Raw genomic sequence first — 24,347 nt, 5'->3', positions numbered from 1 at the left:
CCTCCGTAACTTCGCTATCTCTGTGCATAGCCATCTCCGCCAAGCCTTATAAGCTGTGCCAGATTAGCTCGTCTCCTCAGAAATGTTGCGCCCAAGAGTCTCCCACTCCTTCATCGCCCACCAGCTTGGCAGTCCCGACATCCGGTTCTGGACCTCAACGCATTCTCCATTATTTGTGTTATGTTGGCATTAGCATGTTAGTCACTGTTTGCGACATTGAGTCTTTTTGCATTATCAAAGACTCTCCATTATCTGTGCAGCTCTCCATTTCTTCCGTTCTTGGAGGTTCTCTCTCAACAGATCCCATCCCCTGGCCGAGGCGAGTACCCCCGACAACAATCTGGTATTTCTCTCTTGGCAACGGCTCCTTCACTCCTGCGCCTTCTATTATCCTCGACGGTACTTTTTTTCTGTTTTTCTTTCCACCAATGGCTTCTTCATATTATTTGTGTTTGATTCCTGGTGTGTTTGCATGCATGCTTTTTATTTTGCTGCAAACTGTCAACATATCTGCCTTTTTATTTTTGCAGGGAAATGACTTGAAATTGGTTGTTAGTGTGTGCACGCGCATCCCTTTGAGCAAGGAAACATGCGACAGCAAATAAGAATTTACGAGCCACGCTACACAAATCAAAACGGGGTGTATGAGAACTTGCTATGTTAAAAGTGCGAAGCCAGAGTTTGTGAGTATCCACTCACTCAGCAATTGTGAATCTAATGTCTCCTAAATGTGAACTGATTATATGGTTTTCTGCTGCTTTTTCCTATGACTATGAAGTATTGGGGTATTTTTTAAGGTAGCTGAATGTCTTTATATTTTCTATGTGTTTATAGAAACCTTTGCGTTCTTCAGAGACCATTGTCAGAGTGTGTAAGTGTCCCACTCAGCAATTGTGAAGTTATGTCAAAAAGAACCAATGAAACTATGGGTATTTTAGGGGAAGTTGACCGTTTGTATTTTTGGTAAGAGTAGGACTTACAATGATAAAGCATGACATTCCCAAAAGCATACGTCAAACCCAAAAAAGATGAAATCTTTACACTGGGAATTGTTTGGGAAAATGATGATTGGATATTTGGGTAAGTGATGCATATATCAGGAGCATATGTTGGGAAAGTATTCATAAAGAGTCCAAAAAGTAGCTAGTGAGGATTATCTTTGTAGCAAAAAAGTAAATCTGGCTATAACATATCAATCCGAAAATAAGTGAAATTAACTATCGAGCAAAAAGGTGGAAATGTGTGGGCTCAAACAGAAGATAGCTGACGTTGTCGTGCGTGACGTAATTTTTCCATTCTTTGTCTACGCGCCAATGCACGATAGAACTGATCTACATGAAGTGGCCTTAGGAATAAACCTTGTGAAGATCCACCTTCCCATAAAACAGAGCGTAGACGTGTCTTGAAAGCTTGTTGTTGCTCCTCCCAATTCTTGTGTGACTGTTTGGCAGCTTGTGCTTGTAGTCGTCTTTGCCTTGCTGTCTCTTTATCTGCTATTGCTTGTGCTTTTTTCTTCTCCCTCTCCAAGCGCTTTGTTTCCTTCACCATGGCAATCTCTTCCTTTTTCGCTGTCTTAGCCCTCATACTTTCCATGTATTGAGTAGAAGTGAGAATTAAGCTGTTGGTGTAGTCAACAAAGGCTTCTCGATTTACTTGTCTCACACAAACGTCTGTTGATGGTATGCGCAAGAGATTAATGATGTGTCTATTTTGATTCAGTGGCTTTTCTTGATTTGGGAGAGCAGGGTTGGCATTTTCATCTCCAATTTGTGTCGTGGACTGGCTCCTGAAATCTAAACTTGGACCATTGTGGGTTGTATAAGCACCTACTGAAGGAATATTTGTCTGATTCACATTCATTGTGTGTATGGGATGGCTCCTGGAATCTGACCTTGGACCATTCCGGGTTGCTTGAGAACCTAACAAAGGAATATTTGATTTATTCACATTCACTGTGTGCGTGGGTTGGCTTCTAGAAACTGACCTTGAATCATTGTTGCCTGATAGAGTAACTATTGAAGGAATACTTGACTGATCCATACTATCTCTGTGCATGGACTGCCTTCTAAAATCTGACCCTGAAACATTGTTGCCTGCTAGAGTAACCAATGAAGTAAGAATGGGCTGATCCTCATTGACTGTGTGTGCATTAGAGGGGGTATACATGATCTTATGTGGCCCATCTTGGAATCTGGAAACATCTTCCCCTTCCATAAGCTGTGTAAAGGTTATTACTTGCTCTGTTTGCACATGTTCTTTTAAGATGTCCTCCTCTACTTGGGCAGCCATATTATTTAAGGCGAAAATTGCCTCATCTTCACTGTTTGCATACATTGGTGTGCTTGGCACTTGTAGATCATGTGGCCCATCTTGGAATCTGGAAACATCTTCCCCTTCCATAAGCTGTGTAAAGGTTATTACTTGCTCTGGTTGCACATGTTCTTTTAAAATGTCCTCCTCTACTTGGGCAGCCATATTATGTAAGGCGAAAATTGCCTCATCTTCTCTGTTTGCATACATTGGTGTGCTTAGCACTTGGGAAACATTCGCGTCACAGTTTGAAGGTAGAACCTCTGACCTTAACCGGGTTGTTACATCTTCATCATCTGATCCCACTGCTGTTGTATCCTCAATCAAGTTGATATAATTGCTAGGCATGCCTTCAAAGCGAACAACCATTGCATTCAATGGCCATATTCATGTTGCACGAAAGCCGGCTTTGATGTTAGATTCTGTGAAACTGGATTGAATAGACTTGGCGACTAGTGATGCAAGTTCTGTCTTTGTAGCTTGCCTAGAAGCTGATTGTTGCTGCCAAATATCTCTTTCTTTCCGAAACTGAACTTTCAATGATTTAAAAACACTCACATCCAAAGGCTGAAGCTTATGTGAAGTGTGGGCAGGTAAAGTGATTATGTCTATTCCTGCATTATGAGCTTTTGCAACCACATCTAGTGAAACATGACTACCATGCCCATCGAGAATGAGAAGATGTCTTTTGCCTTCGCCCATTGTTTGAGTTATGGCATTGTCAAAATGCTCCAACCCTGCTTGGAAAAGCTCTCCTGTCATCCAAGCCTTTTTTTGCATAGCCATGGCTTCTCCTGGTTCGCAATGCTGAATGTAATTCATGGTGATGCGGCTGCCCTTGAAAATGTAATAGGAGGGTATAGCTTGGCCTGCAGCATTAACACAACACAGCACGGTCATCCACTCGCGTGAATCGCATGTGATCCCGTACACCGCCTTTGCTCCTTTCTTCGCCAATACTTTCATACCCTTGTCCCTAGACCCTTGAAAGCCGGTTTCATCGGCATTCCATATGTTAGTAGGTGGATAGTGATGCTTTGCATATAACTTTCGAAGGTTTTCGTGAAGTGTCTTCACTATCTCTGGTCGGAACCTGCTAGCTCTTGACTGGTCTAAGCCTTCAGACACTCGAAAAACTAAGTTAGGATGTCTTCTCCGAAAACCCTCCCACCAGCTTTTCCCAGGGATTCCATTTGAGAATATAGTATGCCTTGTTTGACATATTTCAACAACCTTTAGTTTGACATCAAGAACTGATACACCCACTACAAGAGGTTATGTGCTCTTGTGACGCTCTTAGCGACGGTAATACACTGGGTTTTTATAACCCCCGGCGTCGCTATAACCGTCGCTAAAAGCGTCGCTACGAGAGCGTCGCTATCTGCGTCGCTATAGGCGTCGCTATGAGCGTCGCTATATAGCGACGCTCATAGCGACGCCTATAGCGATGCAGATAGCGACGCTCTCACAGAAGAGTATAGCGACGCATATAGCGACGCTACAGAGCCATAAATAGCGACGCTTATAGCGACGCCTGAGAGAATATTTTTTTGGTGGCAGGGCATTGAATGCCCTGCCACCCATCAACCATATTGTACTTGATTCACTTTTTAAAAAAAGTGCAAAGGTAAATAATAGACCCAAAATAGTCACCCACAAGACGCATTGTTTGCAAAATTGACAATTGTACACATCATAGACAAACTGAATTGATTGGCAAATGTAATAATGACAATTGTACAACATCATAGGCATAAAGAATTGATTGGCAAAAGGAATTGCGGTGACAAATGTAATAATATACATGGTTCAAAAAGACGTATAAAATCCGTCTCATGATACATAAGCTATGAGAAACCCTGAACTAATGCTATCTAGCTACGGCTAAACTGACGTCGTCTAATCAGACGTCTCATCACGTCCAAGCGGCGTATCTGTCGGATTCTGCAAAAAAAGACAATAAGACAGTTTTCAGTAAATATAAACATATAACGACATTTATAAAACAATACAAAAAATAAAAAAGAGTAAACCCTAATACTAACCATGCTGCCGCGAGAACTGAGAATGTCCATCAGGGCGTTTAAGCCCTTCCTGCCTGCGTACTCGCGCTCGTACGGTGTGGGATCACGTCCTGTCATCGACCACTGTCAAAACATACAAAGATTTCATATGTTAGAACTAAAAAACTCATAAACCCTAAACTATCGAACATGCATAAAGAGCAATGTGAAAAGACTTACAAAATCGGCCTCAAATGATGCCCATCCACCGCTCCCCAAGTGGTGCGAGCTCCCTGCCTCTACTCGCGCTCTGGCTGCATCCTTTTGTTGCTTCCACTTGTCGGGATTCTCGCGCGCTGCTTTCTTCGCATTCTTCCAATCTTCTTTGGCCAGCCAATCTGGCCTATTCCACCCATTCTTGATTGCTTTTTGCACTTCGGAACGCTTGTGTTTGCAGTATTCGCGCATTCGAATCTTCATCAGGTCTTCATTGAAGCGCTGATCCCGTGTTGGAACGGGAAACTCATCATGAAGTATGCTGATGACTCTGTTTTTTAAATCACTTGGTACTTCACTCCATTTGTTTAGTATATAGTGTCTAAACAGCTGAGAGCAAAGACCACGCATGCGCGAGATCACCTTCTTGCCGTCATCATCCATGATGATGCCGCCGCTGATGTCGACGGAGTAAGGCAAGCCCTCTGGCCGGTGACGCGTGAACCTGGGTGTCCCGGCAGGGGTCTCTAGCGGCGTGTCGATGGGGGTACGGACGTCAGGTGTCTCCATCGGCGTCTGGGCGCCGAAGCGAGGAGTGTCGAGTGGGGTGGCTCCTAGCGGAGTAGGTAGAGGTGTGTAGCTTCTAGGAACAGTCAGCCGTGCAAAACCTGGCGTAGACGGCGATGCTCTGGCTGGTGTGGGGGCGGGCAAAGAAGGGGAGGGTAAAGAGCCTCATCGAACACGAGGCGGTGTGGAGGCATCGGTGGCGGAATCCCCACAACAACCGCCACCGCCACCACTAGAGCGCCGGTGTCTAGACGAGTGTGACTCTCGTCTCGTCGACGCCGAAGCTTCGGAGCGCGCCGAATGCTCCGAAAGAGAGGGAGATGCGGATGGTGTAGGAACGCGCGATGATGCGCCAGAGCGATGACGCTCCACGTACCACTGTCTCTGCTGCGGTGACAAAGAAGAAAGAAACTCCTCATCATCCATACCTGCATTAAACACACGAATATTTAAACTCCTTATTGAATGAATAGAGTAGACAATGACGCAAAGACCATTAAATACAATGACGTAATGACGCATATAAATACAATGACGCAATGAATCGAGTGATAGAAGAGGCAAGTCGAAAACTCAGAATTTTCAATCAAAAGATGTGAGCGCGAGTAGAAAAGAGCGTTACACACCATGGAAGCTACTTAGAGAGCTAGAGCTTTTACAGCACGGAGCAAAATTGTTCAAATACAATATTTGTGGCTTTAAGAGATCTCTCTCTCATCCTCGCATAACTCAGCATAACTTCCTATATCTATATAGAGCTCTCCGTTTAAACACATATCCTCTGTTTCATTTTGTAGCTCCTCTGCATGCACCCCATATAGAGTAGTAGCATCTTGATGCTCGTCTGGCACCACCGCAGCGGCTTCTGATTGAGCATCTTCTCTGATCTCCTCCATGGATGTCGTTGTGATTGGCACATGGTAGCCTTCATACGTCCTTGCACTACGAGGGGCTACCTCTATGACGTACCACCAGTTTGATGTAGACTTTGTAGGATGAAATACTACCTGCCAGAGCCACATAACTTACATAAGAGCCACATAACTTGTAAAAGGGGGATGTTAACTATTTATATACTTACTTGTTCACAATGCTCGGGTAGTACGAAAGTGTCTCTTAGGTCAGTCCATTTCTTAGTAGAATCCACCTCAAGAAAACCAGACTCTCCTCTACGCACAGTAGCGTTTCGACCCTCCATGATTATCTTGAACCATTGCACGTCGAACAAGTCGACAAAAAATCCTCTGTAATCGATCCTCAAAATCTCTTGCAGCGTGCCGAAGTAAGTGAGTTCCGCCACCACGGGATCTGCATCAGAGGAACGTCGTCGACTAGACTGTTCAAATTTTGCCATGATTCCACAATCTTGAGTAAAACGCTTTTTGTCGATTCGTTCCACCCTAAAATGTCGACCTTTACACCATGCTGCTGTGTATGACTTATACTACAACGAACAAAGATTATGAGTGGCCGTTCAAACGTTTATAAATAAAGTCACTTGCTAGTCGTACATTGCAAACTTACCTTGGTCGCGCAACCCCGAGAGTACTCCCACTCTTCTTCAGTCACTTCATCACCGCATTGTTGTGCGCTTTTCAATTGGTTGTGCAACCATCTTAAGCTCATGAAGGTTGGTAGGCTCTCCAGAACCGCTGGATAGTGCATCGGTGGTCGTCTTCCCCGTCTCCACTCGATTCGTGCCCTTTGTCGCTCTTGCTTTGCATCCTCATATTGTGAAATCCACTTTTGCATCACTGGATTGTGAAGCATGCAAAATCGGTTGATTTTAGCCTCTAGATCTTCCGTCATCTTCTTCTCAACACCGAGATTGCACATGACAATCCCAGATATGCGCTCATCATCTATGGTTCGCCATAGCGTGTCCCGGGATTTATCAAATCCGTCTAGCCACTCTCCAATGTACACTAGGAACTCTGATACCAACCAACCTTCTGCCATGCTACCCTCCGGACGTGCCTTTTGACGCACATATCCCTTAAGCGTTTTCATGAAACGCTCTAAGAAGAACATCCATCTGGAATGAACTGTGCCAGCTATTTCCACCTCATCAACTATGTGAATAAGAAGATGCACCTGAATGGTTAGTATTGTAGTAGGAAAATGTTTCTCAAACATGCACACAAGCTCCGCAGCATTTAGTTTGGCGAATGGTATGGAGTCTACGTCGATCTCCTTTTGTGAGATCCATTGCACCAGCTTTGCAAGTTTGTAGATTGTGTTACGGATGTCGAGAGACAAACATCCCTCAATGGCAACCGGTAAAATAAACTGTAAAGTATGTGCAGCAATGATATTAAAGTCCACATTTTATGCAATGATATTAAAGTCCACTATGAACGTACCTGACACATTTTATGCCAATCGTGTGACTTCAAACCGGTAAGCTTTCCTTCTTTAGTAAAACACGTTCGGAGCGAGTGCATTACGCCAGTGGGGGTCCGCAAAGATCGAATGGCCTCTTTTACTTTGCGTTCTTGGGCTCCTGTGAAAATCCATGGTGCTTTAGGAAGTTTTATCGATCCATCAGACGCTGTTTGCGGCCAATATTGCTCCATACGATCCACATTTCTAAGGTCAACTCTGGCTCCCAAAGTATCTTTCTTGCCGGTCAAATGGTCCCATAGTAGATTACCCACATTCTTGAATATGTGCATTGGATCGAGCAAGTGATTGATCAGGAGTCGGGGCCAGTATGGTAACTCGTACCATAGAGATAGTCTCTTCATCCCTGGAGGCAATCCGTCATCGCACATCTCCTTCTGCTCTAACCATGCTTGTGCAGACATCCTTGGTGGCTCTCTTCCCAAAAAGCCGTCGCGTAACACATGATTCTCCGGAAGATACGCTTGATGACCTTCGTAGATTTGCTTCTTCAGTGAGGGTGCCCTACGTGCATTCAGTCTAGGTCCACATGTGACACATGCTCTGTATCCGCTTGTTTGAAGCCCTGCATGTATACACATGATAATAGATCAACTATGGGGAAAAACAAGATTTACAGTGTCTGAGAGAGGAGTGTCAATAGATCACCTGAGCATTCTGTTAGCCCGGGATAGTCATGCATGGTCCACATTAGAATACCTCTGATCAAAGCATTCCGTCGTCCTGTGTGTCGGCTCATATCCACCACCTCTATGCCAATCCACAATTGTTGTAGCTCTTCCAATAGTGGACGAAGATACACATCCATATTCCCCACTTTATATCGCCCTGGCACAATCAAGCTTAGCCATAGGTGCCCCTTCTTCGTAGTTAACCACGGGGGAATGTTGTAGTTGACGATGACAACGGGCCATACACTGTAAGATGTTGATCTTTGACCAAATGGATTTACGCCATCCATAGCCAGGCCTAAGCGCAAATTTCGAGCTTCCCTGGCAAAATCCGACCATGTTCCATCTATATGTTTCCAGGCTGCGCAATCTGCAGGAATTCGTAGCACACCATCCGAAGATTTATTATCCTCATGCCATGATGCTAGGGCGGCCATGGACTTACATTCGAAGAAATGCTTGATGCGAGGAAGCAAAGGAAAATGTCGCAAAACCTTTTGTGGAATTTTTGTCCCGTGGAGATCTACTCGATATCTTTCGGAATCACATTTCGGACACTTCTCCATGTCTGTGTATTCCCCTCTGAAAAGAATGCAGTCATTAGGACAAGCGTGGATAGAATTGTAATCCATCCCCAAGTTTCGCAAAATCTTTCTTGCTTCATCTCGGGAATCTGGCATCACATTGTCAGCTGGTAGAATGTGCTCTTTCAGCAATCTACACAACATAAAAATATGATACAGTCGTGTAAAAATCTATCAGATCATTATACATTTAGAGTTCTATTAAAGTAAACTAATTGTAATAGATCACCTGAAAAGCGCTGTGACGCTAGTGTCACTCCATCCAAACTTTGCCTGCATGTTGAGAAGAACCAGGAGTGCTTTCAATCTAGACATACGTGCTCCATTATACAATGATGTATCGGCTTCACTTTTCATATCATCATAGATAAGCCTTTCTGAATCCATGATCGTCTCGATCATTTCATCAATCTCGGGCTCAAACATTGCCTCGTTGGGAATGTGCTCTGCATGATCATCCCCCGAGCTGTCAGAGGCTACATCTTGTGGCCTCACATATGCTGCTTGACCAAAGCGCCTGCGAATACGTCTATTGGGTTGCAAGATTGCTGCTTGTTGGCCAGCGTCAGAGTCCGACGAGTTATAATTGGCAACAACTCGATCTATAATAGATGGATCGAACTCGCCAAATTCGCGAACGTGCTGCAAAGAAACACGTCTTGTCCGTCGCACAGCATGCTTGCATTGATTACAAGGACATAAGACCCTCGTTGAGAGATAGGTGTTTCGGTTGGACGGTCCCACATCCTCGTCGCTACTCATAATGAGGATAAAAAACTTATAACCTGGACAACAAATTTAATATTCTATTGGCATTCTTCGTTTTATCTCTCTCTCTCTCTCTCTCTCTCTCTCTCTCTCTCTCTCTCTCTCTCTACCTCACATTCTCTAGTCATGTCCAATCCCTGCACACCTCGGTCTAGAGGTGCACGGAGATCAGAACCACCGGGTTATAATCTCGTCTTTATTGGTCAATACCTATATTTGTGGGTACAAGAAATCTAGACACCCACGTCTACATGATACTGCATGTAGTGGACAAAATCCCTTTGCCTCTTCTCTAGCTGTAGCACTTCACTTCATCTTAACATCTTTTCACAGTAGATCTTTTCACTGTTCGTCTAACTCTAAACCCTAAACCGTAAGTAATTCTTGCGTGGACTCGATCTAACGTAAATAAGCGTAAATCTAAATAAACGTAAATCTAACTAAAAATAAAGCTAAATCTAATTTAACGTAAGTCTAATGACTAGAGGTTGTCTAGATGGTCATTGTGTCGGGGATGTAGTGACTCTTGCCGCCCTGAAGATCCACCTTCTTCCCTATCTTCTGAAGACATTTCACCAGTACTTTTGGATCGACGGAGCCCACCATGAGTGAAGGCAGCAATACCCTATATTCCATTGAGGGCTTTCTTCACCCGCTTCATGCAGGCATCGCAGTCTATGGAGACCCGCATCTAATCTAATATAACGTAAATCTAAATCTAGCTTAAATAAACGTAAATCTAGTTAAAAATAAACCTAAATCTAATTTAATGTAAGTCTACATATAACCTAATCTTTAACGTCTTTTAAGATAGTTTCCTACGACGTTATAACTCTCTTCTTCCTGTGTGTGTGCGCGTGTGTGGATGTGTGTGCCAATAAAAAGAGATAAATGGTATAACCTTTCTATCACCCATGCCAAGTATGATAGATTGATTATGCCATTTCTCTCTTGAATAATAGGTCTTCATTTCAACTCCTCGTCGGCTAGATCTTTAGGTCTTTTAATTTTAATTAGTTTCCTACGACGCTCCCTTAGTTTCTCTTTCTTTCTCTCTCAATGTGTGTGCGTTTTTTTGGATCGTATGCATGTTTTCTTTCTCTTTTCCTCTTTCAATGTGTGCGTTTTTTGTTTATGCATGTTCTCTCTCTCTTTTCCTCTCTCAATGCGTGCGTTTTTTGTTTATGCATGCTCTCTCTCTCTTTTTCTCTCTCAATGTGTGTGTGCATTCTTTGTTTATGTATGTGTGTGCGTTTTTGCACTCTCTCTCGCTCTCTCTCTCTCTCTCTCTCTCTCTCTCAAAAACACTATGTGTGTGTGTGTATGTGTGTGTGTGAGAGAGAGGGAGAGAGAGAGGGGAAGGGAACATGAGAATGAGGAGAGGGAAGGAGCATACCTGGCTCTCCTTCCTCTCCTCGTGTGTGTGTGTGTGTGTGTGTGTGTGTGTGTGTGTGTGTGTGTGTGTGTGTGTGTGTGTGTGTGTAAAAGAAAAAGAGAGAGAGAGAGAGAGAGAGAGAGAGAGAGAGAGTGAGGGAGAGCGTTACCTGCTCTTTGCTTGAGGGCGCCGAAAAACTCAGATCTGAGATCTGAGTTTTTGGGCGCGCTCGGTTATTTTTTTTACCCCAGCTGGCGTCGCTATGAGCGTCGCAAATTTACAAAGAAATTTGCGACGCTCATAGCGACGCTTATAGCGACGCTCATAGCGACGCCGGGAATTTTTTTTTTTGAGCGTCGCTGTGTGAGCGTCGCTAATGTGAAGAGCCTCTTGTAGTGACCATGACCAGCCTCGCACTTAAAAAATATCCATTGTAAGAGGGCTTCTTCCTCTACATCGCTGAGTTGTGTTGGTGGACCTTTCTTCTTCTTTTGGGTCCTGCCTTCTTCCCAATTTGTAATAGCTGATCTGCTTATACCAAATTGTAGAGATCATTTGCGCAATGAAAGGCCCTCTTCTCGTGCTTGAAGCGCTTTTTCCATATCATGTTCTATCCATGTGAGAACTGCTCGTCTTTTGTTCTTTCGAATAGGCATTGGTGTGCCTTCTTCATCTTCTAGGGGCAATTGACTTGAGGTTTCTAAAGGAGCTTTGGTTGGAGTGGAGGTAGATACCTGTATTGGAAACTTGGGCTTTGCTTGTTTTATTAGTGGTGGTCGTTTGCGTGAAGGTAGTGTTTGCCTTATGGAATGTTTGGCTGTTGAGAAAAGCCTCTTACTGTGGTTGCTTTTTCCATGCTCCTTTGAGGGCGGTTGAACGTTGACTTGACCCTTCCTTGGATTCCTTCCATCCCTTAATGAAGATTGAACATTGACATTACTTCGTTGTGTTGGTATAAATCACACTCTCTTTTTACACCTTTGAGGAGATGTAGCTACTGATATTTGTTTGAGACGTGTCACATGTGGATTTGTGCCTTTTTTTGCTGTTGGTGTAGCCTCAACACATTCTTTTCTTTTCGCCATACCTATCAATGAAATGACAACAGAAGAGATAACTCACTAGCATGATTGAAACTGAATAATAACATTCTTGTGTATTGCAAAATTCTGATCATATTCAACCAATGAAAAGAAGTGATCGTTTTATAGAATGGCAGACGCTAAACAAACAAATAATTAACTTAAGCATAACCATGTTGTGACTATAAACCAGTCATGTAATCTCGTAATGACAAAACTAAGTACTTACTTGAGAGATTCGAAGCAGATCAATCCGATATGTTTTCTAAAAGGTAAGAATACTCCTTAACGGAAAATTTTCTTTTGGGAGGGGGTTTAGGGGGAGTGTTTTTGGGACTGTGTTTCTCCTCTCGTTTAGGAGATGTTGCTGAAAGTTTGGGGGATATGAAAGGAGCCCTTTTCCGAGGGAGTCTGCACATAAAAACTGGCAGAACGTGTACTCTTCCGCAGCAGCAAACTCTCCCCCCGTTCTTGTGCAACAAAAGAGAAGTACATAAAAGACCTTCAAGTTGTGGATATCTGTCAATCAAACATGCCTTGCATTCGCATGGAGCAGTTGAGGACATTTTGTTCTGGTTTGCATTTCTTCAGTAAAGCCTTTGGAGGAAGAAATGCGGGTTGTTGTTGTTGCTAACAGCTTGTGAGGGTTGTGGGGAAGATATGGTGATTGTAGTTGCTGCTCTGCGTGTTGTGGGATGTGGGAAAGAAGCGTAACTGGTTATAAATTGTGGGGAAGATTGTGTTGCTTATTGTGAATATTGGGGAAGAAGTGTTGGCTACTGATGGGTCTTGAAGAGCTTGGAACGTCTTTGGCTCTGGCTCTCTTTTCTTCCTCGTTGTTTCTTACGAAACCATAATTGCTGATGAAGGTCTTGAATGTGCAGGTGTGCGATTATGATGATGCAGATCCAAGACATATAAGGAAAAGAGTTGGCGCTAGTCATTTCCATGAGCCGGCCGGATTCGAGTGCCATCGTGTGTCGGCTAGAGAATTATTTTGCACTTTTAATGTTCTGGAAAGGCTTCTATAATGAGACAATATGTACTTTCCTCCTTTCCACTGCCCACGTTGTAAAAGTCACCCACTCTTGGTTTAAAAGAGATTTATTATTGGCCCTTATGAGTCTCAAAAAAATGTCCCATTATTGGGCCCCGGTTTTTTAATGGCCCCTTTACCCTATGGACTTGAGGATTTAATGTGATACTTGTTGGGAATGTTAGAGGCCCTCGCTCGTGTTGAGCAAGATCTGTTGTTGTAGTTTTTTGGCTTTTACATTAATATACTACTCACTCTTAGTGAGTTTGGCAAAAAACAAAAGAATCAGCTCAAAATAATACATGAGAACCCTGACATATCCTTTGCACAGAAAAATCTAGCATATACAAAAAAGGTTAGTTCAATGGGTGCAAACCCGGGGGAATTTGAGACCATAGAACCCGAAACGTACCCTTAATCCATGTCACAAAATTTCTATCAAGGACTTATCTCCTTCTTCTTGGAAAGTAGCTTCCTCCTGCTTGCGAGAAGCCATCGGCAAAATTCGAGCACTAGTTCTATATGTAGCACTTTGTTCTTGTTTTGGAATAATCTTGCTTGCTAGAAGCCATCCGCAAGATTATATCACCAGTTTTATACGTAGCACTCCGTTCTTATTTTGGAATAATTGTTCATTCCTAGAGACCCATATAGTTTTTAGAGCTACAACCTTGACTATCCAAATTTTTGTTATCAGCTCTTAATCATACAAGCGTCTAGAGCCTAGTGCAAGGTCTCGTCTAAAGAATGGTGTGCCATGATCACAGAACACTTATTTGCAAACTCTCCTAGTGAAGCTCTTGATCATCAGACATCCCAATATGAGGTGGGATATGGTCTCAATTTGTTAGTTGCATTTGATGCATGTTTAGTAAGGGAGCACATTGACAAAAGCGGCTACATTTACTCTACGCTTTTTGGCTTCTTACCAAAGTTGTGGCCAAGAATGGGCTTGAGATGAGAATGGGCTTGAGATGAGAGAAATATACATTGCAATCGCCTAGATTCATTAGATTGGCTATAGAGGTGCGCATCCTTGCACTTGGATACCCTTGCTAGAGAGAGAGAGAGAGAGAGAGAGAGAGAGAGAGAGAGGAGGAGGAGGAGGAGGAGGAGGAGGAACTCAGCTTGCAACCATTGATTGATGCCAAGGGATAGGGGATGCAACAATTTGTAGCACGTGGCTCTCATGGGAGGAGAATAGCCAACTTATACTATTTCTACATAGTCAACTCCAGGCGTTTGGCCTCTTTGAGCACCCCCCGCCTTCTCATCACTCACAAATTAGGTCTCAACACGACAGCGTTCGAGAACTAAGTCTAATTTTCTCTCCCTTGGCTTCATGATGAGGGTGTGTGTGTGTGTGTGTGTGTGTGTGTGTGTGTGTGTGTGTGTGTGTGTGTGTGTGTGTGTGTGTGTGCCTTGACATTCATATTCGTGGGCTTGTATTAGTTTTTGCATATTGAAATAAAGTTCTAGCAACCTGCAAAAATGTAGGAAATCAAAAGCTTGCATTTGTATCCTTATCGAGTTTGACGGATACGTTTCTTTCGAGATCCACCACTTGAAGATAGCATAGATATCGTGTTTCTCTTGCGCTTATGAATGTGGTAGCCCAATGGAACGTGTGCGAGATGATCGATTTGCCGGCACATATTACATGCAGTGTGTTGTAGTTGAGCGTAACTGTCTAGCCAACACTCTTGCTCCATTTTTTTGATGATCTACTTTTTTTATTAAGCTTCGCCATCTCATCCTTCAACTGCTTCGTCTTCTCATTGGCTTCCTCTTTGACTTGTTGAATGTCTTTCACGTACTTCTCTTGTAATGATGAATAGGCAGCAAAGAGATGTTTTTCTTGCTTCCCTTTCATTGACGAAAGTTGAATACAATCTCCAGAGGAATATGTGCTGACGTGGACCACCTTTTCCCCACTTCCTCCACTCTATGTGAATAGAGTTGTCCAAATGGTACTTTTTCATTGGAGCATGTTTCCTCAACTTTCTTCCACCGCCTCAGTGTGAACTAGGCCTTAGACTCTGAAAGGCATGAATGCCAACAAAATGCTGCCAACTCTTTTTGGCCTGCCCCAAAGGGTAAGGCCTCACTGATGCCTCCCCTTTTTGCTAATGAAAAATTCCAGTTTCGTTATTAAAATTCACAACTTTTAGATTGGTGAATAAGTTAGTGGACACTCATTGACACAGTACATACTAAGAAATGAGTGTTGACAAGGCACCTTCTCCACGGAATGTATTAAATTTTCAACTTCGATTCCATTTTTTTTGGGAAATCTACCAAAATACCCCTCTAATTTGTGGAAATTCCCAAAATATCCCTCAAATTTAAAAAATTCCCAAAATGCCTCTACGTATTTTGGGGAAATTTCAAACTCCAAGCAAACCTTTCCGAGCAATCATAAAAGCGAGCAAAACTCAACAAGATACATATAGAACTTAAATCATAAAAGGAAACATTTAGCATCAAATTACATATTATCTATCTATCATTGTTCCTCCTCTTGGATTCCTCATCTAAACTTCAATCATCCACCCTTATATTAACTCCTTGATTATCCAAGGTTATGATCCCTTCCCTGAAGCATAACTAGTGGTCATAGGTAGTCAAGCCACTGTAATTCTTGAGAGAGAGAGAGAGAGAGTGCATGCATGCATATGCTTTGTTGTGGAGGGGGGTTTCTCAATACATATTATTACGGAAAGTGCTTGTAGGGAGAGAGGATTGTTTCAAAAATAAAGTGTTGTCAAGAAATGCATAATTTAGGGAAGCTATAAAAGAAGTAGCGTTGGTAGAGATTATTGCGCAGGTTGGAGTCAATATGAGCAATGTGTGTTTGTAGTCATTGGTTCTAGATTGTATCTTATTGAAAATAGAAATAAATGTTTTTCATGGGTGACTACATTTTTTTCTAGCTCACAAAAAGGATGTTTCAACTTACAATCATGTCACTTGCGAAAAAAAGAGGAAAAGAAAAAATTCCTCCACATACTTGAAAAGAATAGTGTGAAAACATCAAATAAATTATTAAATTTTCAAGAATTTTATAAATGTTATTGTTGAAAGGAACGTTGTATTTTTAAGAAAGGCTGCATGTTGGTCACTTAGTTGTAGTCAAACCCCTTTTGAACACATGTAATAGCAGCCAAGAGGCATATTTGATTTTGCAGAGAACCTCACAAATCTAAGTGCACATAGGTAAAGCAATTTTTTCCTATATATCCAAAGTGGAATGTACTAGTGAAGTTTCACAATGTTGGTTACATTTTTGAGCTCTCCTTGGCTTGTTCTTACAACATCTAAACTTTTCATCTTCTTTCCTTGTCTCCCCCCCCCCCCCCCCCTCCCCCCTCTCTCTCTCTCTCTCTCTCTCTCTCTCACTCTCTCTCACAGGCTTTGACTAGTTTAGAAAAAAATATTCTAGTGTAGGTGACTGCCTTATCATTCCATCTACAATACACGTAGTCAACGGCCCAACCCGAAGATATGAAAGAGCACTGCATTTGCTATGATGCCACACAAAGGTTTTGATATATTGCAATAGTGTACAATGAGTTGGGTGCAAAAGCATCAACAATTAATTCAATAATCAACAGAATCACCCTTGTTAACATCTCTACCTTCTTGGCCGGAGGATAATGTACCATGCCTAAAGCACTTCAACATCTTTCTCTCCCTTCTTTTGAGATCCTTACAAGATCGCGCTGTTGAGGATAGGCAATATCTTGGCTCCACTCTTATGGCTCCCTTTGACCTGTCCTTTGCCCTCATGTTAGAGCCTCTTTACTTCCAAGTGGTGGGAGTTGTCCCGCCTACCCTGATATGCAATGCTCTATTTTGCAGAATGTGAACAAAGTGAAATCCCAGTGTGCACCAACCTTAGCATCCCACAAGGTATCCACCTCCAAGGGGTGACTGGGTTGTTGTCTGCTACAACTAAAAATATTGTGCCACTTTGGAAAAGGCAAATATTAGGGTCCCTAGATTCATTAACAGATTTGGTTCCGAAGGGGTTGGGCAAGGAAAGTCTAGAAACCGTTTGGAGAAACACTAGCTGAGGTGAGAGGGTCCTTAAGTTCAACCGTCATCATTTCACCAGCTATAAACAAAACCCTTATAAAGAACACTCTAAAGAGTTTGTGCCGGTGTGGACTCTTTTAGAAAGTTTCAAATCCTCTCTCTTTCTTTAAGTTTTGAAAGTTCTCTCTCTCTCTCTCTAGACTCTCTTTGTCTCTCTCTTGTTCGTGAGATGGCTTGGTTATCATGAGGGAAAACTTCAAACCTATAGTTGTTGGAGTGATCATGCAGCTTTGCCAATATTTAGATGGGCAGAGGCATCCAAGGAGACCTCTTTCTCTCTCTCTCTCTCTCTCTCTCTCTCTCTCTCTCTCTCTCTCTCTCTCTCTCTCTCTCTCTCATCTGCTGACTCTACTAATAAGTGACCTTGCAAGCTGATTGATGTGTGCTCTGCCTTTGATCCGTGCAACAAAGATGAATAGCAAGCTAGCTAGGAGGAAAGTTGTTGAAGTGCATTAAAGGCCAATATTGAGGATCTACACCATATTTATAGCGAGAAGAAAAAAACCTGTGCACAACCACACACCTTCACACAACCTATTCTCTCAAAAAAAAAACTCTCTGAAAGAGATGCAAATTCTTTTAGGGAGTTTTTTTTTTGGGAGAGAGAGATTGCTTCTTATGAGCCGTACGAAGTCTAAAGAATCCAGTCACCGTGTAAAGATGTGTCTTCTTGTTCCATGTGTGCATTTTCCATGCAAATGCTTCCTGTCGAGATCAAATATCGAATTCAACTGGGTGATTTTATGTGCGTGGTAGGCCTGCCTCAGCTCTCCTTATGTTTCTTCATGCCTCATTGCAGATACTCCTTCATCTCGAAGCAGTCTAAAATGCCATGTTAGTAAAAAACAAAACATGTTTCAAGTGTCAGTGTAGTATAAAGGATGACATTTTCATGCTAGCGCATTTGCAGTTATGTTGTGTGGGGAGAGAGAGAGAGAGAGAGAGAGAGAGAGAGAGAGAGAATTCCCTACTAGCTCATTTGGGTACCCATTTTAGACCACAAAAATGGTTCTAGACGTACAAGGAGCACTGATGGCGTAAGAACCAATTTTCCTTGAAGTGTTGCAAATATTAATTGCAAGCTCGTCTCTCTGTAAAGCCATGTCCTTTAAATTGTTGAAACCCTTCTTGAGTGAAGCGGCGTAACCAATAGCCCACCCTTGACATCTGTGACGGGCTGCACGATACAAAGATAAGGCAATCATTGGCGGGCTAGAATATATAGTTTTATGCGCATAGCAACCACCCGAGCGTGAGCCTCTAGTAATCATTTATAAAGTTTACAAAAGGGAAAATTACCAAAATACCCCTCTAATTTGTGGAAATTCCCAATATACCCCTCAAATTTCAAAAATTCCCAAAATACCCTTTTATCTATTTTCATTGGATTCTTCAAGATTTTCTAATCTTCATTCTTGTTTCACAATTGAGACCGGTTTTTGAGTGCTTAGCATGTAATTTGTCGCCAATTACCTCGCAAAAAAAAGCGACATATGTTTAAAAATAATGAAGCAATTCATCTCCAAAGCCTACATAACCGACTCAAATTTTAGTTTTAGCATCCTGTATGGTAGACAATCACTCTTCTTATAAAAAACTACAATTTTTTTTATTTTTGGAGAAATTTACTCTCACAACCAGGGGTAATTTGGGAATTTTGAAAATTTTGAAGGGTATTTTGGAAATTTATGACAAATTATGGGGGTACTTTGGGAATTTTTGAAATTTGAGGGGTATTTTGGGAATTTCCACAAATTAGAGGGGTATTTTGGTAATTTTCCCTTTACAAAATTCTTGTGCGCATCCATCCAAGTGCATGCTGCACGGGTCTCTATTGAGAAGGGATTGGAAGTGCAAGCAAATGTGCGAGCAAAGGTTCTCACACTACCTTTGGGGTTGGAGGTAGCAGCCCGCCGACCATCCATAGTATTGCATCGGCTTCTCCTATCACCGCTCGACCCTCTCGCCCTCTTTCGGTTGCCGTCCCTCCTACTCTGGTTGCTGTTCGTCAACTTTTATTGGCTCCTCTTGTCATCGCTCGACCCTCTCGCCTTCTTTCGGTTGCCCCCCCTCCTCCTCTGCTTGCTGTTTGTTAGCTTTTACAATCAGCTCTACCGCGATTCTTTTTTCTGTTTTCTGCTTTGCAGTTCAACCCCTCTCTACAGGCATGTTCAACAAAGCACCCTATTCCGTCATTGCCCTCCTCACAAGCGCTCGGACTTCTCCTTGCTGTAAGACGACTATTCTCTAAAATAACTCTATGAAAGAGCGCGCACCAACGCGCGCTCTTTCAGAGAGTTTTGTTTTTAGAGAAAGAGAGTAGTAGTTGGAGAGCGATGGCAGATGAAGAGATGGTGTCGTGTCTTGGGAGGGGCGATCGGAACTACTTCTGCGGTAGCTGGATAAAAGGCTTCACTAATGAACGCATCGATCTGGTGTTTAGCCCCTGCACAATCAGCACCCAAGACACCCAGGAGAGGTAGGAATCGAGGTGGCAGCGTGACATACAGAGAGAGTCCTTCTCACTCTCTCTCTCCATGGCGGCCTTGCAAAGAATCGTGCTCCTTGGATTCTCCTCCTCAGAACCTTCGCTTCATGAACGCTTCCTCGATTGCCCCTTTTGAAGAGCCTGCTTTTGATGACTTTGACTTTAGTGCCCACTTCTCAGAGGTTGACCAGCAAGATGCATCGAGTGGGTAAAGCCGAAGCCTGATGGAGGGTTTTGGCAACGGAGCAGGAGATGTGCAAAATCTGGCATTGCCTTTTTTTCTTTTGTATCTACTTCCCATGAAAGCAAGTCGGGGTGCTAGGTGGAGTGGCTATGGGAGTAAATGATAAGGTTGATTTTGCGTTTGTGAAGGTTCTCGCTCTTTTATTAGTGTAGTGTATCCTTGAGACGAAAGAAAGGGAATCTTGGTTGATAATTGAATAAACCTGCGAAGCTACCAGTAGAGAGAAAGAGGAATGTCTATATGCTAGGAAAATCTCATGGCCCTCCTTTTCTCGTCGGTTGTGCGTTGTATTTCTCTTATTGACAATGACATGAAAAGATTTCTCACACAACATTACATATAAAGATGTTGATGATGTCCTGCATACTTCTCTGAGAGCCACTAACGTTATGCGATCTTCTGAGTGCTCAACATTCACTCCACTGGCGTGGGACAAGCACAAGTAATGTGAAATAAAAGAGGAGGCAGCAAGACATGGGGTACTTCACGACAACGAAGACAATACAAGAGAAGCATAACGGTTGGATAGTGGGCAAGAAGGGGCTTGCAACCGGGCTCCGTCGATGGTGGTTGCCGTTGACAAGGCAACAATGCAGTGTCGAAGGCTACTAGAATAGATAAATTTGTAGATTTGTTGTAGTCAAGTGAACAAGCTCATCTTGACGATTAGACTGTGGCTCTTGAAATATTTCCTTCCCACCCATTGTGGTTCAAGGCCGGCATTGAGGACGAAGGACTATAAAATCTCAAAGAGAGAGAGAGAGAGAGAGGGAGAGAGGTTCCTCCATAATATTTGTGTTGGTGTTCAAGCTTTGGTTTCGTTATTATAAGAGCTAAGTGGAAGAAAAAACAAACGTGGCTGTTGAAGACTAGAAAGCAAAGAGATATGAGGGTACACACACATTGAAGAAATCAGGTGTGGTCTCTCGGAGTGCAGAGACTTTTTTGAGTACTTGCAAACTTTCATGGAGATTCTCGAGGCTCAACATTTTGTCCATGCTTGACGTTTTGTTGTATACATTTTTTTGTATCTAATGCAGTGTTAGGGAAAAATCAATTTCACAAACATACAAAATTCCCTTTAGGATTCAAAAGAGGATTTTTTTGAAATAACTAGTATTTTACTCTAATTTGTTAAATTTTTCAAGCGGATTTTTTCCTTCTCCTCTCACATCAACTGGTTATTTTGATTTTTTAACCGGCCCAAGGACACGTTGAGGCACACTATTCCCAAACACTGATCTGTTGAAAACAGATCGCTTATTGTCCCCATGATAGTGGTATTGTTTCTCTCTTTTTTAGAGAGAGAGAGAGAGAGAGAGAGAGAGAGAGAGAGATCTAAGCATGTTTCTCACTTAGTAGCGTTCTTCCTAGTGGGTGGACATAATCTTCCAGGTAGCAAGATTTCCATACCAACTTATCTTGAGCAGACACAAGCTCATGATCAAAACAGACTAAATTTTCCTGCAATTTTTTTTTTGGAAACTCCCTCTTGTTGAAACTGTCGTTTCAGATGTGAAGAAGGCTCTTGTACTACCTTTTAGAGTAGGGCATAACTTTGATTTTCACAGAATGGAGCCAAATTTTCCTATTCTAATTGCCGGCGCCATGAATATTCAATATGACCAAGGATGTATTACATATTTCAACGGTGATGTGCTTGTCACTGTGTGGTAGATGCTATGTCCTTCTGGCATCTGCCAGATTTTTCCAAACAATGATTCAAAATGGAAAGGAACTGCATCTTCAGTCATTGTGAAAGAAGATGTTCAATATTTGATGCATGGAGCGAGATATACTATGGGAAATTTAGATGTCATCCTCATATTACAAAGGCCAAAGTGGAGTCCCCATAAGGAGGCCATAAAGTTGAACCTCTGTGAGCTTCTTGGCATAGATCCTTTAGTAGTTGATGTTAAGGCCAAAACCCATGAAAAGGTCGATCGCTTGGGAGAGAATCGTAGCATTGTTGCCCACACTATTATGTTATTGATGAAGAAATAAGAAAACACTTTATAGTAATGATTTGTAGGCTTGAATTGCTACTCGTGTTTCTACCAATTAATTATTGATTAAGCAATGATTCAAAGAGAGAGAGAGAGAGAGAGAGAGAGAAGAGAGAGGGGCAAAAGAGGAAGAGGAAGAGATGTTTTAACGTCATAGGAACATTCCACAAGATACTTCATATCACCATCGACAAGTCTTGAAGTGCTTGTCGAAAGGGAAGGTAAGGGAAGGAAAGAGCCTGAGAGAAACGTGCCTTACGAGAAAGAACTCTGAGAGATTTAATGCACAATCACGTGATATATGTGTTACTAAATTTGTGTCTTCTTCCACACATAGCACACTTATGAAGATGCCTTGCACTTGCTGGTACTCATACTAATAGTAAAGTCGATCACTAGACTTGTATAATGGTGACCTAACTTCAGAACATGTTCCATTTACTTCTAGAACTTTCCACATGAAGTATTTCTAAGTTTTCAAAAACTATGTTTCTTATAGCAATGGTGTTGACTTTATTGTTTGGTTTCAAAGAAATCTCTCTCTCTCTCTCTCTCTCTCTCTCTCTCTCTCTCAAATCACTTAATAACTTTGCTCGCTTTTGAGCTTGCTCGGATAAGTTCGCTCGATGTTTGGTAGAACTCCGTATTTTGCCTCTCTCTTGTTTCACTTGCACCATGCGAAAAAATGAGCCTGAAGTGCAAGTATAACCCTTTTTTTAAAGATTTCTCGTCATTGGTATAAGCGTTGCTATAGACGTTGGTATAAGCATTGGTATATACCGACATCTAACCGACATCTATAGCGACGCTTATACCCACAAAAATAGTGACACTTATATCGATGACAAAAAGCATCAAGGAACTAGCATCGGTATGGTAGCCCTGTGTTGTAGTGTTTTGAGGCTGACTTGGCCATTGAGTATTAAAAGTACTCTATTGGGAGGCAACACGATGAGGCTGGAAATTACTTGAAGTTGTGGGGTTTCTAAAAAATTGATTCCTTAGATGATAGGATGGTTCAATCCCTTTGAAATTGCATGTGTTTAGAGGACATTGTCGTTTTTGATGGTCAGGGCCCATATAGATGTAGCATAATCTTTCCCTTCTAGCCTTGTCTCTAAGAAACTTGGGGGGAGGATTATTAATACTTGATGATGGTCCAGTTTCTTTTTTTCTTTTTGCAAAACTCACAATTGAGTAGATTATATTGACATAGCAAAAAAATTACAAGTTCATGCCATGCTCAAGTCGCGAGCCATGAGAGCTTCCCTAGGTCATCGTTACATTGGCTAACAGGGGAGCCACCCCATGGCTAGTGAATAGTCCACCCTTTTACCCAAGAGGGTCAGTCATGAAGACGCCAACAGCCTTGCTCCACTCATTGGAGATACTTTGTTTTTGAGGGCAATGACTATCTCCCTACTTTCTTGGACTATCTTTGTGAATTTAGTTGTTTCCAAAGTGTTCTCAAATAACCGAATGTCCCTTGCCTTCCAAACATGGTGGAAAAAGTAGTATCTCACAATTTGCATGACTATAAGCAGTGCTCGACTCTTGAATGCCTTTCCTCCCAAAAAATGATCATATTCTTGAAGAACCCTATTTTCCAGGTTTTTTGGACCCATTTGCATATTTCCCCCACTAGGCCACCAATTGATGGGCACTCCTTGAATAGGTGAGCGAGGTCTTCCATTGTGAGTATCTATGGGGACCAATTCCCCTAGAAAATACCTTCACACCAGACGGCCTGACTCCCCAAAGCACCTTCCACAAAAACACATTCATTCTATGAGGCCATGGCGGGCACCAAATATTGTTAACAACCGTCTTCCATCTTGATTTCGACTAGTTCTTGCCCCATTGCTTATTGAGCGGTGAGAACCAATCCTTCAAATACATAAGTGTACAATACACTTCCTTAGTTTGAGGTTTAAGGAAGTGTATGTTCTTAGGCCCCAACAAAGCTTTCGCCTCAAATTTGGATTCTTAGTCCGGTAAACACACCTTGTCTATCTGTTTTAGAGCTCTACTGATCAGTAACCTTTCTATCCCATTCAGATTATATTGGAGAGCCAACTAGTCCGTTCCTTTTCAGTTACACCTACTATAATCCTTGAGTTTCCCAAGATGTTTAATACCTTTGTTGTTAACTTTCCTGGAAACTTCTCCAAAATGGGGTTAGCGGGATGCTTCCAGCCTTGGAGAGTCAAGGGGACTAGTGAGTAATAGAATTATGAAAGTACCTAAACAGCTCTCCCCATTCCAAGAATTCTGTGTCCCTGTTGAATTTCCAAATGAGTTCACCTAGCATACCCCCTAGTTTAAGAACGGCCCCCCAAGGAGCAAGCAGCTTGTCATACACTTCAAGCCCTTCGCACATACCACCTTCCGAGCGTATCATAGAGTTATCCATCATATCCTTAGCCATAATAGCCAACACCTAATCCTGTTTTGCAAGTGAAACCACAAGCTTGGCGCATAGGGCTTCTGCATGAA

At 42.4% G+C, this 24,347-nt stretch overlaps 2 pseudogenes; one reads left to right on the top strand and one right to left on the bottom strand.

Moving 5' to 3' along the window:
• Positions 1-1,248: 1,248 nt before the first annotated feature.
• On the bottom strand, positions 1,249-11,553 carry LOC147454520 (uncharacterized; annotated as a pseudogene).
• Positions 11,554-19,449: 7,896 nt separating this feature from the next.
• On the top strand, positions 19,450-21,849 carry LOC147454519 (2-C-methyl-D-erythritol 2,4-cyclodiphosphate synthase, chloroplastic pseudogene; annotated as a pseudogene).
• The last annotated feature ends 2,498 nt before the right edge of the window (positions 21,850-24,347 follow it).

Source organism: Adiantum capillus-veneris, chromosome 7, assembly GCF_014529385.1.
Source record: "Adiantum capillus-veneris isolate H3 chromosome 7, ASM1452938v2, whole genome shotgun sequence".
NCBI classification, from domain to species: Eukaryota; Viridiplantae; Streptophyta; class Polypodiopsida; order Polypodiales; family Pteridaceae; genus Adiantum; species Adiantum capillus-veneris.
The sequence above is the reverse complement of the archived record's forward strand: the minus strand, read 5'-3'. Positions and strand labels throughout refer to the sequence as shown.